The sequence below is a fragment of the Myotis myotis genome, unplaced genomic scaffold (assembly GCF_014108235.1).
Source record: "Myotis myotis isolate mMyoMyo1 unplaced genomic scaffold, mMyoMyo1.p scaffold_m19_p_18, whole genome shotgun sequence".
NCBI lineage: Eukaryota > Metazoa > Chordata > Mammalia > Chiroptera > Vespertilionidae > Myotis > Myotis myotis.
This window is the reverse complement of record NW_023416322.1, coordinates 9,471,407-9,487,670: the sequence shown is the minus strand read 5'-3', so window position 1 is coordinate 9,487,670 and position 16,264 is coordinate 9,471,407. Positions and strand designations below refer to the sequence as shown.

The 16,264-nt window shown below is 40.3% G+C and overlaps 1 protein-coding gene across 18 annotated transcripts in view; it reads right to left on the bottom strand.

Moving 5' to 3' along the window:
• The window catches only part of SRGAP2 (SLIT-ROBO Rho GTPase activating protein 2), a 242,246-nt gene that overhangs the window by 125,316 nt on the left and 100,666 nt on the right, over positions 1-16,264 (bottom strand). The window lies entirely within an intron of this gene.

The following is a 16,264-nucleotide window of genomic DNA, read 5'->3' as shown; positions in this document are numbered from 1 at the left end:
GGGCCTAACAACTAACTTTTGAATACCAGGTTTTAGTCATCAAGGCTGAAAAGAAAAAGAACTCTAAACTAGTAATGAAATTTAGTTATTAGTCTTCTTTTTCAGATGCATGAGCTTGGAATTCTGGAACTACATTGTGTACATCTAGGACTGAGCAATTAAATAAACGTATTATAAATAATGGGTGTCAGCTTCTTACTGTCCAGAGAACAAAATTAAAAATATGGAAAGGGGAGAAAACAGAATAAGACATATGGTGTTGAATTGGAATTGAAAAAAATAAATGTGAACTCTTGGGCTTTAATAGAGATACGGATGTAGAGAAGTGGATGAAGTATGCAAGTATATGTGGGTGCAAATATTTACACCTAATTACTACTTTTGTCTGCTGAGCAGCACTATAAAAACAATGCTATTCTGATAACAAAGAGCATACTTAGAGTCCATAGTTTCTAAATACCATTCATTGCCCATTAAAAGGAACCAGGGGTCCTTGAGGAAATGGCTCCAGAGCTGAAGCAAGGAAAGTACAAGATGGGCCTGGGACATCTTGTTGTGCCAGAAAGTAAGGAAATACTCAGAGCAAGGACACAGGAACCATCTTGAAGGGAGTCCACTAGCCAAATCTGTGATAATGTAAACATTAAAATAAATAAGGATAGTAAAGGATTATAATCTGTTGAATACGATCAGAATCTATGAGTCCACGTTGATATAAAGAAACAACCAGACATCTATATGGAGACAGAAAAGCTCTTCTTTACAATAGAATCCCAACCGATAAGTGTAGAAGGAATGACGGAAACTGGAAAAACCATCATGTGGTACCCATCATAATAATTGACTCAAGCAAGGATTATCAATTAATGTGAAAACGAGTGGGTGTGAGGTTGTGAGAATTACACAAATTTTACAGGGTCTAAAAAAGTATCTCCCAATGTATATGCATTAATTACAAAGCATAAACTAGTATAACTTTATGGTAGAAAACTCTGGCAGATACTACTTTAACCTAATGATCAAAGATAACATCACTAGTAATGGGATAAATAATCAGCAAGGGGCTCCTGATACAATGCCCTGAAAAGAATAGGACATCATTTCTATGGCATTCCTGCCCAAAGCACATAACCTGAATCTAATTATAAAGAAATTATCACACCTGAAATTTACATAATGTTAGTTAAAAATGTAACCCCAACACATTTAACTTAAAAATACACCATGAGGTATTGATCTTCTAAACCAGCTTCACGAATTCTTGCTTGCTACAATCACATGACAAATCAGGAAGTTCCCTTGATTTTTTTTTTTTGAAGCTCTCTTTATTTTATTTATTTTTAAATCACTTCATAAATAGGTTAAGCAAAGAACATTTTAATAAGCTACAAGTAATTTCAAAAATAATATATTCATCACTAGTAGTTCCTGAGAAAATATATCAAACATGGTAATCATCTAACTTAAAATGAGCTAAATGAAGAAGAGCATATTAAAATATTAAGGATAAGCTAGCTTCTTTAAAGCCAGGATGTTGAAAAATAATAAATTCTGTTTAGGGCATAAATAAAATATTGAAATTAAAAGAAATCAGACATTATCAGAAATTTCAAATTAAGGGACAATCTACAAAATAACTGGGCTGAATGCTCTCCAAAAATGTCAATGCCATGAAATACAAAGAAAGACTTGGAAACCATTCCACATTAAATGAAACTAGAGACAAGACAACTGGATGAAACACATAATCTTGGACTTTCTTTTGCCAAAAAGGAAAATTTTGAAACAAATAGTAAATGTGAATGTCTGTGGATTATATAATATTATTGTATCAATATTTATACTCTGATTTTGATAACTATACTATCATTATGTCAGAGAGCAACCAATTTATCCTATATAATAAAACCCTACTATGCTAAGTGTCCGGTTGTTCGGTCCTCTGGTCAACCAATCAAAGCATAATATGCTAATGATATGCCAAGGCTGCTCAACCTCTTGCTATGACGTGCACTGACCACCAAGGGGCAGACTCTACAACCGGGAGGTGAGCTTGCTGCTGGGGTCCAGCCGATCGGGACTGAGTGAGACGGGTCAGACACACCTGTAAGCCCTCCTGCAGTCCCTCCCCGGCTGGCCGTCCTCCCATGTCCCTCCCCAGCACCCATAGGGTCCCTGGGCCTGGTCTGCGCCCTCTCGCAATCTGGGACCCCTTGGCGGTCGGAGAGCCAGTTTCGACCACACGGCAGAACGAGCGGTCGCTCTGATGCACACTGACCACCAGGGGGCAGACGTTCAATGCAGGAGCTGCCCCCTGGTGGTCAGTGCACTCCCAAAGGGGGAACACGGCTCAGTCAGAAGCTGGGCTCACAGCTGGAGATCGCAGCAACGGGTGGCAGGAGCCTCCCCCACCTCCGCAGCAGTGCTAAGGATGTCTAACTGTCCCTAGGGGAGTGGGCCTAAGCCATCAGTCGGACATCTTCTGAGGGCTCCCAGACTGCGAGAGGGCGCAGGCCAGGCTGAAGGACCTCCCTCCCCCCAAGTGCATGAAATTCATGCACCAGGCCTCTGGTTTTTAATAAATTCATAGTGAAGTAGGTAGAGGTAAAGGGGCTTTATGTCTGCAACTTATGCTCAAGTGTCTTACAAAAACAAAATATGTACAGGTATGAGTTGTGTATGGTGAGAGAGAAGTATAAAGTAAGTGTAGTAATATGGTAATATTTTAGCGCAATCTGGGTGAATGGCACATAGAAAATCTCTGTACTATTTTTGTAACTTTCTTGTTGGAAATAATGTCAAAAAAATGTTTAAGATCCCATTCTGGAAGAAAATAAAAATAAAACATTTCTTCCATCTTTTCTTTGGCAATAAATATATGCTATTTTATGCTAACTTTTTTCATCTAAACCTCCTGTCTTCCACATGACACAGTGAGCCTCCTAAAGTCAGAGGCTGTGTCCCATATAACTCTGTGACCCTAGCACCTACCAGACATGTTAGTCACTGTTGATGAGGAAGATGGAGCCAAGTGTTTATTAATGAATCACATATATTATAGGGAACTAAAAGGGCCTCTCAACAATTCTAGCTCCTCAACCTTGAACTCCACATCTTGTCAGAACACATACATACATATACAACCTTAAAATATTTCACATTAAATGATAACCTCCATGAGCTAGATAGTGGTTTATTCTTCTCTGTATATTTAATTTAGGAATTAAGTGAAATTTAATTCCACACTAAGAGCACAGCCTCTTGGTATAGAATAAGTGCTAAATAAATATTTGCTGAAAGAACAAGTAAACCTCACATATCAGGATTGGTATTCACCCAAACTTTCTATGCTAACGCACAAAAGGACCAGGAGTGGGCTTGTTTTTCAGAAAAAATAATAGCAGAAGGATGTTGTTAGCCCCCCAAATAACTAGTGATCTCATCAGAGATTTTTCAAGACAATTCTTTCTGATAGAGTGGCTTGAAAATAGGCCCAGTTCCCCAATAAATTACTTTTTTCATTTGATTAAAGTCCTTCTTTAATTTCGTACCAAGAAAGCCTGCTAAAGAGGTATTACAGGTTTATTTTTTCCATATGACTTCCCCAAACTATGCTGTAAAATAGGCTTCCTAAGCATTCATCGTCTGGCTGAAAACTCAGTGTGTATGTGTGTTTGGGGCTGGGTGGGGTGGGGATAAAAAAGAGGCAGCATTGAATCCTTTATAAGCTACATTATCTTCACCCACCTCCAATTAATGATCGGAGACCTGGCAAAATCAACATTGAGAATGTACAAGAATAAGGTTAGCATCCAAGACAAAGCCCCTAGCAATACCATTTAATCCATATATTGTAAGAACCTGAATGGCTGCAGAAGGAGCTAATGGAAGAGACTGGACAGTAAACCTGCCTGAGTATCAGTATGCATGTGTATGCAGGAGTCTGGTAGGGAAGGGCACTCATTTCCACCCATGACCAGAGAAAACAGAGGCGTGGGCGTGGGGGAGGTCAACTAATCAGTCTGTGTATAAGAAGGGGAACGGGAGGAGGGCAGACAGTCAACACACCAAGAAGCCAAACCTTTCTTAATTGTGCCTGCTTCCTGGGTCCACTTGCTGTTTATTCCGAGTTCACTCAATACCCTGTGCTTTGTCAAAGGAACTGTCTGAAATATCAGCTCCACCTATAACACTGCAGAATCAATTCTGTACAACTTCCTCCTTTTTGCTAAATCCTCGAGATGCCGCCTATAAATTTTTAAGAAAATTTTAGGCATCAACAGGAACCCCCATCCTCACCCGCAGAACTTAGTTATGAACATCTGTTGTTTACAAGGGTTCAGACTAAGAGCTGCCAGACTTGTTCTGCAACCTCTACTTTAACACGGAGGCTGCCAGGGAGGGATGTCTGAATTTCATGCAAGGATGCCCTGTCCCAACTGCTTAAGCAGAAATCTGCAAACACAGCTCAGCATCCTACTGTTAAAGATAATCCTAGTTTGTTCGATTCATTTTCTAATCCTGGTTCTTTAACCAGCTGTAGCTGAGATACGTTAAGAGTCAGAGCTGTGCTCATTGATCCTCCCTGAATCTAAAACCCCAGAGGCAATGAGCCAATGATCAGTAGGGGTGTTTATGGGCAGGAGGTAGCAGAAAGGATGATCCTTTTTCAACTCTGAAAAAATCCAAGCCCTAGTTTTTTCTGATTCTCTCTAAATCCTTCATTAACACTGAGCTCTTCCGATATGAGTCTGTTTCTCTTCACAGCGCGATACTTCAGTGCGCACAGGAATTAGATATGAAAGTCTTTACTTCGATTAACTTGGGACCAAAACTAATTGAGAATATAACTGTGCTTTTACCTTTCCCTGGCTGAGCCAAGTACGAGTCCCTCCCCAGTACTCCTCCTCCATCTCCCTTCCTAGTGACTACTGGAAACTGCTTGAAATGGGGTCCTATTTTTAGATTCATGTGCCCATGCGCACATGTGTTATTATTCTCTCTCAGTCTGATTTCCCCCATTTCAATTATGAAAGTCCTTATGAAAGAGACTGTCTTTTCTTCTTATCTTATAAACCCTTCCACTTAACACAGCTCCCAATAAAGATGACATGGCTTTTGCCTTTAAAAGAGAACTGGATCAAAGTCAATTCATTTAATTGGCTGTGAATTCCTGAGAATTAAAGATCCTGCAAATCAGCCACATATTGCTTCCTGTCTCTACTATGCAATTATTATAGGGCTTAGAAAGCGAAAAAATTGAATATTAAAACTCCCCTGCACCCCAGAACTGTTGTTAGGGACAGGATCACCAGGGTCTGTGCTCCAGCAACCCGCAATCATGTGGTATGTCCCGCTGGCATTCCCATGGCCGTGCCCAGGAGACACAGGAAGCCCTCAGCAGTCTCCAACATCCTCCCCACGGCTCAGAAAAGCATGTTTTGCTCCTGCCCTGCTGCCCATCACTCTGCACTCTAAAAGGATGATAGGAAGCCATTTAGGCAGAAGCGCGGGAGCTTCTTCTGGCCTCATGAGACAAACGACCCAGTAAACCACTGTGTGCTATGCCCATGACTGAGGTTTGTACTGCACTGGCCTGCTGGTCTTGATTGTGGCCACCCCAGAAGACTGAACAGGACTGGCGTTCTTCATTCACCCAGACTGCAAATGGGACCAGGGGGCTCAACACTATATCTTCGTGGAATCCCAATGATTTGGCAATTAGTGCTGAATATTGACTCCGTGAAGATAAGGAAATTGTCAGACTAATGTCCTCCTCTTGATGGTTATAAGCCGGGATCTAAAAGCAGCATGCCAGGGTTAACTACCTGGTTCAAGGTAGTTCATGACACCTTGTAAACATGACACCCTATAAGACAAAACATACAATTGCTGAGGTTTTTATAGGAACTGGACATACAATTATAGAGTCACATAATTGCGTATTTCCTGCCCAGTGCAGCCATATTATAAAAATCTGGATGGAGGAAGAGTTTGTCATTCAACAGAGCCCTCAGGGACTGCTGAAGAAAATGAAGATTGACATATTACCTAGGGCCAGGCTTAAGAATGCTTAACTCTGCACAGGGAATAAATAGTAAATCTAATCTACCAAGTTTTTACCTAGTATAGCTATATTCAGTCTCAACTCCTGAGGACAAGGATAGTAGTAACTGCTATTTACACTTACGATGTGCAAAGGGCTTCAGATATATTCAGATATATTAATTTACTTAATCAGCATAACAACTCCACAAAGTAGCTACTATTATTATCCACAATATACAAATGAGGAAACTAAGAACCTTCATCTAAAAATCACACAGCTGGTAAGTGGAAAATCCAGGATTACACTCACAGGGAATCTAGTTCCAGAACCTGGGATCTTAATGCTCATACTATTCTCCTTCGTTCATGGTGATAATTACATCAGCCACCTCCCTACTCTTTTTATACTTTTCCTATTTTTTTTTATTGTTGACACCATGGGCTATGCATATATGTTCTTTGACTAATCTTTTTACCTTCTTTTATTCAGTCCGCCCCCACCACCACCTTCCCCTCCGAGATGTCAGTCTATTCTATGTATCCACAACTCTGGGTCTATTTTCATCAGTTTATTTTGTTCATTGGATTCCACATATAAGTGAGATCATATGGTATTTGTCTTTCTCTGACTGGCTTATTTCACGTAGTATAATACTCTCCAGGTCCCTCCATGCCATCACAAAGGCTAAAAGTTCCTTCTTTTTTATAGCCATGTAGTATTCCTTTTTTTTTTTTTTTAATGTCTAGTAAATTGTGGACACTAAGCTAGTGCTTTATATATACAGGGTGGGCAAAAGTAGGTCTACAGTTGTTCAAATATGGAAAATAATACAATAATTAATGAATAATAATATAAGAGTTAACTCTGGCCCTGGCCAGTGTGGCTCAGTTGGTTGGGCATCAACCCCTGCACCAGTTTGGTTCCCAGTCAGGGCACATGCCCAGGTTGTGGGCTCAATCCCCAATAGGGGGCGTGCAGGAAGCAGCTGACTGATGTTTTACTCTCACATCAAGGTTTCTCTCTCTGTCTCTCTCTCTTCCTCCCTCTCCCTTCCTCTGTCTCTAAAAAAATGAATTTAAAAAAAAGAAAAAAGAATAAACTCTGTGTTTTGCATACTCACAACTATAAACCGACTTTGCCCCACTCTGTATTATATCTAATCTTTAGAACAACTCTTCAGGGCAAGCATTATTCTCCACATTTCATAGATTAGAAAGCTGAAGCTAAACAAGGTTGCTCCACGTCACACAGCTATAAGCGGAAAAGACAGGGTTCAGATCCAAATTTGTCTAGACTCTAGATTAAGGCTCTCAGCTTTTTCTACTGAATTAAAGCTCCCAAATTGCTTTCAAAAGAATTCTTTCTCTGTTCCAAAGACTGACCACTACTCTGTCTTGCTGATCTCCTAAACTGCCTTCTGGTGTCTCTTCTATCCTGCTTTTATCCATGTGTGAAGAAACCTCCCAATTTTCTAAAAAGGACCCAACCGCCACCTAAGGTTCTATATGGACTGGGCAAGTGAAAAGGTCACCCAGGGGCCTTTTGTTAGTTTCTACAGAATTACAGCTTGAGCCATGCCAAAAGGAAGCCAACCCTTGCTCAACACCAGATGCTACATCTGGGCAAAACCTTCCCTAAAAGAACAAATAGCTCCCAGATATGTCCAAAATGAATCAGTGACACACTGGTCCCAGGAAGTAAGGGGTTCCCCCTTCTGGCAGCTTCATCCTTCCTCCTACTTTCCTTCTCAAAGTCACCCCATACTCAAAGAGGAACTTTGTGGTCCTCCACCCTTTTTTGATTTGCAATCACAGCTATAACATGCTCCATGGCCATTTGATTACATTTTTCAATGCAGTTCTATCCTGAGAGACTGATAAACAACTCTGAGCTCAGCTTGAGCGGAAAAATCCATCGGCAATAGGTGACATAACTGCAGATTCTGCGCACATTCAAATATTGGGCCCAAGGCCAAGAACATGGACTCTACAAGAATTTCTCTCTAATTAAGTGTGTACCTAACCTCCCATTGAAAGGAGTATTACAGGTTAAACATCTACCAGATTCCTGAGATACCTAGGTCCTGCTCCCTCACATCCCATCCAATAGTTACACAACTCATAACCAGCCCAATAAGCAGGTTTTCTTTCCATGTGTATCTTCTTTTTGTTTTGTTTTTTAAATATATTATTTTACTGATTTCAGAGAGGAAGGGAGAGGGAGAGAGAAACATAAATGATGAGAGAGAATTACTGATTGGTTGTCTCCTGCACACCTCACACTGGAGATAGAGCCCGCAACCCGGGCAAGTGCCCTGAACAGGAACCGAACCATGACCTCTTGGTTCATAGGTCGACACTCAACCACTGAGCCATGCCAGCTGGGCCCATGTGTATCTTCTTAACAGATTGCTAATTTAACATTAGTGAGAATAGGATACTGTCTTATTCCTATCCCCAGTATTTAGCTCAATGCCTAGTACATGATTAAATCCCCCAAATGTATACTGAATGAATGCACAAATAAATGTACCTTTTAAATCCCTTCTCACTCTCTGCAATCTGAGTACCACAGACAACACAAAGAATGTCTCCCTTTTTCCCCCCTAAACCCTTACTGTTGGAAATCAAACATTTCTACAGCCTCAACCATCACCTCTCTTTGAACAGGCCCAAATCTCTACCAACATCCCAGACTTGAGCCCTGAATACAGCTCAGATCTCTAGCCCTGAATACAGCCATTCATTTTTTTTGTCAATTATTGAAATTTTCAGCCTCAGTATCTTTCCAATAACTTAAACTTAACACTCCAAAACCAAATTTCTCATAGTCTAACCCTTCAAAAACAACTCATTCTCCTAACTTCAGTATTTCTACTAAAGGCACCATTAATCTACCAGGCGCCCAAGTCCAAAAGAAACTTCACAGCCTTCTTTCTTTCCTGCTTCCAAGCTCATTTGAAACCTGAATCCCATCAGTCAGCAAGTCTTGTAGATTCTTCCTGCACCAGGTGTTTTCCATCTGTCTCTAGACTATAAGCTCCAGGAGCGCAGGGGGCGGAATCTGTCTTGTGTGGCATGTGTCTGGCACATGGTAAGAGCACAGTACATATTTGCTAAATGGACTGAAGGATCGATTTCTATTCTTTTCATTCCTACCATCCCACCCTAATTTAGATCTTTATCTACTGTGGCAACTGGTTTCAATGAATCAAGTTTCTTGTCATTTAGCAAATTATGACCCTAAGGTTAAGGTTAATCTTCCTTAAACAGAGTTCATGCCTCCACTTGGACATTAGCTGTTCAGATCTTCAGTGGTTTCCGTTTCCAGTGTCTATTCTTAGAGCCAAATCTCTTAGACAAGACTCAAGGCTCTCCAAAGCATGATCCTATCTACCTTTGTCCAATTTCTCCATATACACTTGTATGTCAGCCAAACCAGTCTACTCCCTGTACCCTAAAGGTGTTTTGTATTTTCTTCCTGCTGTGCCCTTCTTGCCTATAACATTCCCTCTCTCTCCATCTTTCAAAATCCTATTCATTTTTATCAGTCTGATTCAAATTCCATTTCCTCCCTAAAAGTTTCCTAACCATACCTTTCTGTAGCACACACTTGGTACTTATCATATATTGCCTTATACTGAAGATCTGTTTTATAAATTTAGGTATAATTTATCTCTGACTAGATTATAAATTGATATGAGAAAGAACCACCACTTCTACTTCTCTGGATCTCTCTCCTCTTAGAGTCAAGAACAATAATACCTTTAACATATTCAAAAAATTGTTGTTGAGAAGGAAAAGCTGTAAGAAAGAAAGATGTTGGCAGAGGGTTATAAAGTAGCATAAGGTCTCTGTAAGGAACACAGCAGGATAGCAATGCAGGCATATTCCTCTAAAAACCCAACAGAAAAAAAAGACAATAATCTCAAAATAAAAGAAAGCACTGAGCTATTAAAAAGAGGAGATCAAAACCAAGTGAGCTATGACTGAAAGGTAATTTATGTAAAAAACAGCCAGCACATTATCAATTAGAGTCCTGCTGGGCAATATTAACACAGATTCCACTTAAAAGAGATAATCAAAGACTCAGCAACATATAGGAATACATTTATACGCTTCAAGGAGCCAAAGAAAATGCAAGAACAGCTTCCCTAAGAAGAATTCCCACCCTTACATAATATTATTTCTGCTTTTAATCAAACCAGGCAGATAGAATTTCAGATATTAACAGGGTCCTCCCACAATTCAAAGGGATAGAGGAAGCCATATTACCTATCTTAAACAAAGCAGAATAAGGTAGAATCAAATAATCGCTATAGTTCTATCTGTAGCATCTCTCCCTCTTTTTATGGGGGAGGGGGAAGAGAAGGAGCGTGATGGGACCACAGGGTCAGACTGCACAGCGGGGTCAGAGAAGTGTCTGCTTTAATGAGTGTCTGCACTGAGCACAGTGTATGCTTGGGAGAATACAAAAGGTGAGCAGGAGAAAAGCAGACTAGGAAGCAAAGCCAAAGAGTGACCGGGTAATGGCTACCAGCGTTAAGAAATTGTCCAAAAGAAAAAAACAGTTTAGCAACATGTGTCCCTAAACAAAGTCACTTGGGGGACAGGGGAAATGGGTGGGAAAGATGAAGGGATTAAGAAGTACAAATTGGTATTTACAGAATAGTCATGGGTACATAAAATATAGCATAGGGAATATAGTCAATAATATTCTAATAACTATGTATGGTGTCAGATGGGTATGAGACTTATAAGGATGACTGATCACTTACTCAATTGTATAACGTCTAATCACTGGGGTGTACACCTGAAACTAACATAATATTGCATGTCAACTGTAATTGAAAAATAAAGAATGATTTTTTAAAAACTGTAACAGAACACCCAACCTAACCCAGTATAAGAGGCTGAAATCTAGCCAGGGTGAAAACGGGCCTGGAAAAGGGTGGGGCAAATCCATGTGGACTGATTTCGTCCCTGGCCACCCTACCCCATCCCAAGTTGAATAGTTTCCATGTTCCTGAGATGTGTCTGTCCCGAGCTGCTGCTGGCAGCTGCTCTCCTGGCAGCACAGGGAGACAAATTCATGGCATTGCTGGGCCAACAGCTGCTACAGCTCCGGGGGAGGTGACGAGTGCCCGCTGAGATGCTCTGGGCAGAGAATGAACTATTCTAGGGACCTGCCAGAGAGTCAGCAAAACCCAGGCTACTCTTCACCGGTGAATGAAAATACAGTACAACTGCCACTCCAGAGACCCTGGAAACCCACAGCCCTTTTTCTGTCCCAGCTTCTTTGACTTCACTTGCTCCTTGCCCTTACATCTGGTCCACTTTCCTATTTCCAAGGGCACAACTTCAGTTTAGGCCTTCATTAACCTTAGGCCAACTGCCAGACCCTCCATTTAACAGGTCTCCTTCTGTGTCCCTGCTCCAATTGATCTTATGTGCTGTTGCCATAGTTACCTTTCCAAAGCACAGCCATAATTATGTTTCTTACTCAAAAACTATCAATGACTCCTCCATGCATACTGAGTAGACTCTAAACCCTGACATCTAGCATTCATGGACCACTATAACTGGTCCCTCACAATTTTTCAAGACTTATTTCACTATTGCATTTGTTATTTCTTTCTTTTCCCAAACAGACAAGTTACCCACCAGCCTTGTCTTTCCCAATTGTTATCAACACTGTTTTCTCTGTCCAAATTCTTCCTCCACCATCTTTTTATCCTCTCTACAACTTCTGCATTGTCTCAACTGAGCTAAGCTAAAGGGCCAATACTGAGCATTGGCACTCTTATTTTTTCATTTCCCATCCATTGAACTTCACCTCCATACAGTCCTCCCCAGACCCCAGCCTGAATAAACCTCTCTTCTCTGTGCACTTATGGCACTTTGAATACATGGTGGCCATGGCCATGGTCTTTCATATATCTGCCCTCTTACATATCACAGACAATGTGGCAGAGGCTGCTAATAGTCCCACCTTGCACCACCACTGTTTCCCCTTCTTCTATATTAATAGGAACTCTTATTTTCAGGTCAACCAGAATAATAACTGCACTTGTCAGCTCCCTTGCAGCTCAATATAACCACGTGACTAAGTTCTGGCCAGTAAGATGTAAGATGAAGAAATTATGTGCCACGTCCAGATTGCACGTTTAAAGAGTAAGGATGTGCTTGCCCCCTCCCCCTTTTGCCTTTCCCACTGGCTGGAATGGGGACATGGTGGCAGTGAGCCATCTTGGGTCATATAGACAAGGGCAGCACTCTCAAGATGGAATGATGAGGCTGACACAGCCCTGAATGGCTAATGCCCAGACTATTACATTAGAAAAACCAACCACTATCTTGTGTAAGCCATTATTATTTGAGGTCTATTTTAGTAGCACACGCTATATCCTAACCAAAACAGCCAAGCCATGTCTAAAATGCCTTTCCTGAACCAAAAATGTTGACTTTTCAGTTGCTAACAAGTGGTCCAAGTTTGGCCTGGTGATGCTGCCTGCCAAGTGCCACTTCAGTTTCAGTAGCAGGGTTGTCTCTGTGCAGTGAATGCTTGTGCGTGCAAACATCAGCATACCTGCTTCCCTTTCGCAACACAGAGATGTGGAAATTGGAAAAATGAAAGTGCTATTACTAGTGTTGCATTGAGAAGAAGTCTCATCACTGTATTAATAAGACAAGGGTAGACAGAAATCATCAGCAACTCTTCAGATGCTCACTGGACTTAGGGAAGCATACATGGGTTTAAGTGTGGCAAAAAAGAAAGACCAGGTACAAAACCCTGAAAGTACATCAGGTGAGGTATGTATGATTCAGAATTTCACATAAATACTTAGAGCAACAGAACCCACCTACTCCACCTAAAACTGTGCTTTGACATTCAACCATTTGACTTCTCTGTACATTATGTATAAAAGTGGGATGTTGCCTGGACTCTCTTACTGAGCTTCTCACCATCTTGCCGGTATTCAATACATTTGTGTGTATTTCTCACTTCCTCTTCTAATCAGCTGAGACATCAGGCGACTTCTGACCATATGAAATTGCCACTACATGACCATTTTTGACCTACAAAATCCAGCAATTTTGTTACATTCTGGTGAATTAAAAGCTATTGGGATTGGGGCTCATTTTAGTCATCTTCACATCTCTCACAATGCCTTCTACATGGAAGAGTATCTGTAAGAAATTTCTGGGATTAACTTTTACAGATTTTCTAGTTCCACAAGACAACATTATCCTTCCTTACCTTTTATCCTTTTAATCCTAAAAAAAAAATCTCTCCCTCTCTCCTTCCACTTTCCCTCCCAGCCCCTTCTAGTAGTAACTTATATTCCTCCCTAACATTGGGTGTGCCCAAGCCTTGGGTCCTGATTTTAGCTCTTTGTTCTTCTCTTTCTCTTCTCTGAGTTCATATATTTTCATGTCTACCATAATCAGTTTATACCGAAGATTATGCTAGCTATTTTCAATTATATCCTCTTATTTCAGAAGTACAACCTTCCATCTGGATGTCTGAAGACCTCCCACTGTCCCAAAACCAACATGTCCAAAGTTGGTTCACCATTCACAAGAGGTCTTTCCTAAACATCCTATTTTTATCGTAGATGCCATAATTCTTCTAGGTTGCCAGGTTAGAGACACTGGGTCACCTCTGACCATTACATTTCTTTACCCATAGTTATCCAGTCCTGTTCAGTTTCTAGAATACTTCTTGAATATATTCCTTTCCCTTCATCTGAACTGCTCTGCTTATCTGTCAAAGAGCTATTATTTGGTATCTACTTATCTAACCTTATCTTCCACTGCTTTTGAAAAATATCTGTGTTCTCGTAATACTTTGCTCACACTTCTATTAAAGGCCTTTTAACATTATGTTGTCTATATGTTTCCTCTGTAAGCCAAGATTCTAGAGCTTAGTCTCCATAGGAATCTGAACAGAGTACAGTATCCAGTAGGTATTTATAGGGGTTTGTTGAATAAGTAGATTGTTACTCAGGATAAGATCAGACAAGAAGTTATTAAAGTAAATTAGCCATAATGTGACAGCAAAAGGACTGGAGAAGTCTCCCTCTTACAAGCTGTTGTAACACCTTGTACTTTAGTTATGTGACACTTACTTCAACTCATCTAATTGTGCGATTTGTTTAATGCCTGCTTCCTCATTCTACTGTTAAGTGCCATGTGGAACACGCAGTGGCTTATTCACTGCTGTATCCCAAGGCACAATGTCTGGCCTAAAGGAGTTCAAGGAATGTGTAATGGACATTTGTTGAATGAATGTATTAGAATCTCTCTTTTAATGAAACTGGATTCCTTACTAGTCCCTATACCCCATTTACCACCAAACATTCCTACTTCCTTTCACCTGTAATACTATTCTCTACTACACAAATCTTTAAAGCCTAACCTAAAATCTCACTTGCTTCTAGAAAACTCTCCTGACTAGTCTAGATCCTTTACCTATCTCTGATTTATCCTTGACCTCTTATCACATCTATATTCTACATAAAACTAATGATCTCTTAATGAGATCATTATTACCTTATCCTTTAATTGCTTCCTATATTAAAAAATCTTTTCTCTACAACAAGAAATGGCCCCCTCTGGATACATACAATAAACTTCTAATATCGTCCAATACCTGTACAATATGAAGCATATAGCTGACCCTCAATAACTACTCACTGGTTATTTGGGGGGAAATGAGGCCAGGAACCAGCTTTATCAGGAAAATCCATTCTTCCAGCCTTGGAGAAAACACCCTATTCTTTTTTGTTGTTTTAATTAAATCTTTATTGTTGAAAGTATTGCATATGTCTCCCTTTTTCCCCCATTGACCCCTTCTAGCCCACCCCTACCACCACCCCCACCCCACACACATTATTCTTTGCATATGATCTTAATCAGAGCAATTCTGATTATTTAGAAACTTAGAGAGTAACACGTCTGTATCTTAATTTGTAGTAAATATGTCCTTAAGCAGAGAATATAATAGATATATAGTAAAAATAAAATGATATTTTAAACTTAGGAGCAGCTTATTAACAGAATAAATCCAATTTTGAATCATTTTTCTTAAAGCAAATGATTTCTACACCAAATCTTCATTTATCACATACTAAAATAACATTTTATTCTCTCAGGACTGCTTATCATAAAGAGACCAGGACTTGGGAAAGATAAGGGACTCTGAGGATAAAACATCTGGAGGAAATTCTCATTCTGACTAAACTGGGAGCGTCACATGTTCTCCTCATTCTTAGCCTCATATCACTGCTCAGAGCTGGCTTGTAAAGGGTATTTGTTTCCCAAATTATTAAGGCAATAAAAATAGAAAACAGGAGAAGACATATTTGGCATTAATTCATTCATTCATTTACTCATTCAATAATATTTAGTGAGCATCAGTTTTATACCTCATATTATGCTAGGCACTGTGGAAGACTGAAAGATGAATTAGAAAAGTTTATTCAGATCACTAAGAGAAAATAATATAAGACAGACAGTGCTGAAGTGTCTTAATAACAGAATAAATAAAATGCTCTACAAAGAGGAAGAACCCTCTTTTATTCTGGGAGAATTAGGAAAGTTTCTTGGAATAGGTTGCATCTGAGATGGACCTTAAAACATGGGTATGGCTCAAACATGCAGAGATGTGAAAAATGGGCACACAGGCTCAAATAACAGGATGAGCACAGGCCCACTAGAGTTAACATTCTGCTTGGTGAAGGTACTGTGGAGCAGAAACAGGAAATAAGGTTGGAAAGCTAGTTGGGCCAGATGTAGAGGGGCTTGAGAATCAAGCCAAGGAGTAAGTCTTCACCTTTGTGAATAGAGCAGCAATTCTCAAATTTTTATGTGCACACAAATCACCTGGGGATCTTGTTACAGTAGATCTGGGGTGGGACCTGAGATTCTCTATTTCCAACATCCCAGGTGGTGCTGATATTGGAAGACCAAACCTTGAGTATCAAGACCACAGATACCTAGAGAGTGGGGAGCTACTGCACAGAGAAACTGCCTGATCTCCAGTGTGTTCCAGGAAAACTAAATCTGAAAACAGTGGGTCAGGCCGATTGGAAAGGAGAGAAGCTATAAACTGTGGTCTTCAGCATTCGTCGTCCATTAGATCAGCTGGGAAGCTTACACCAAGGCCCTACTCCCAGAGATTCTTATTTAATTGGTCTGGAGTGGGGCCCAG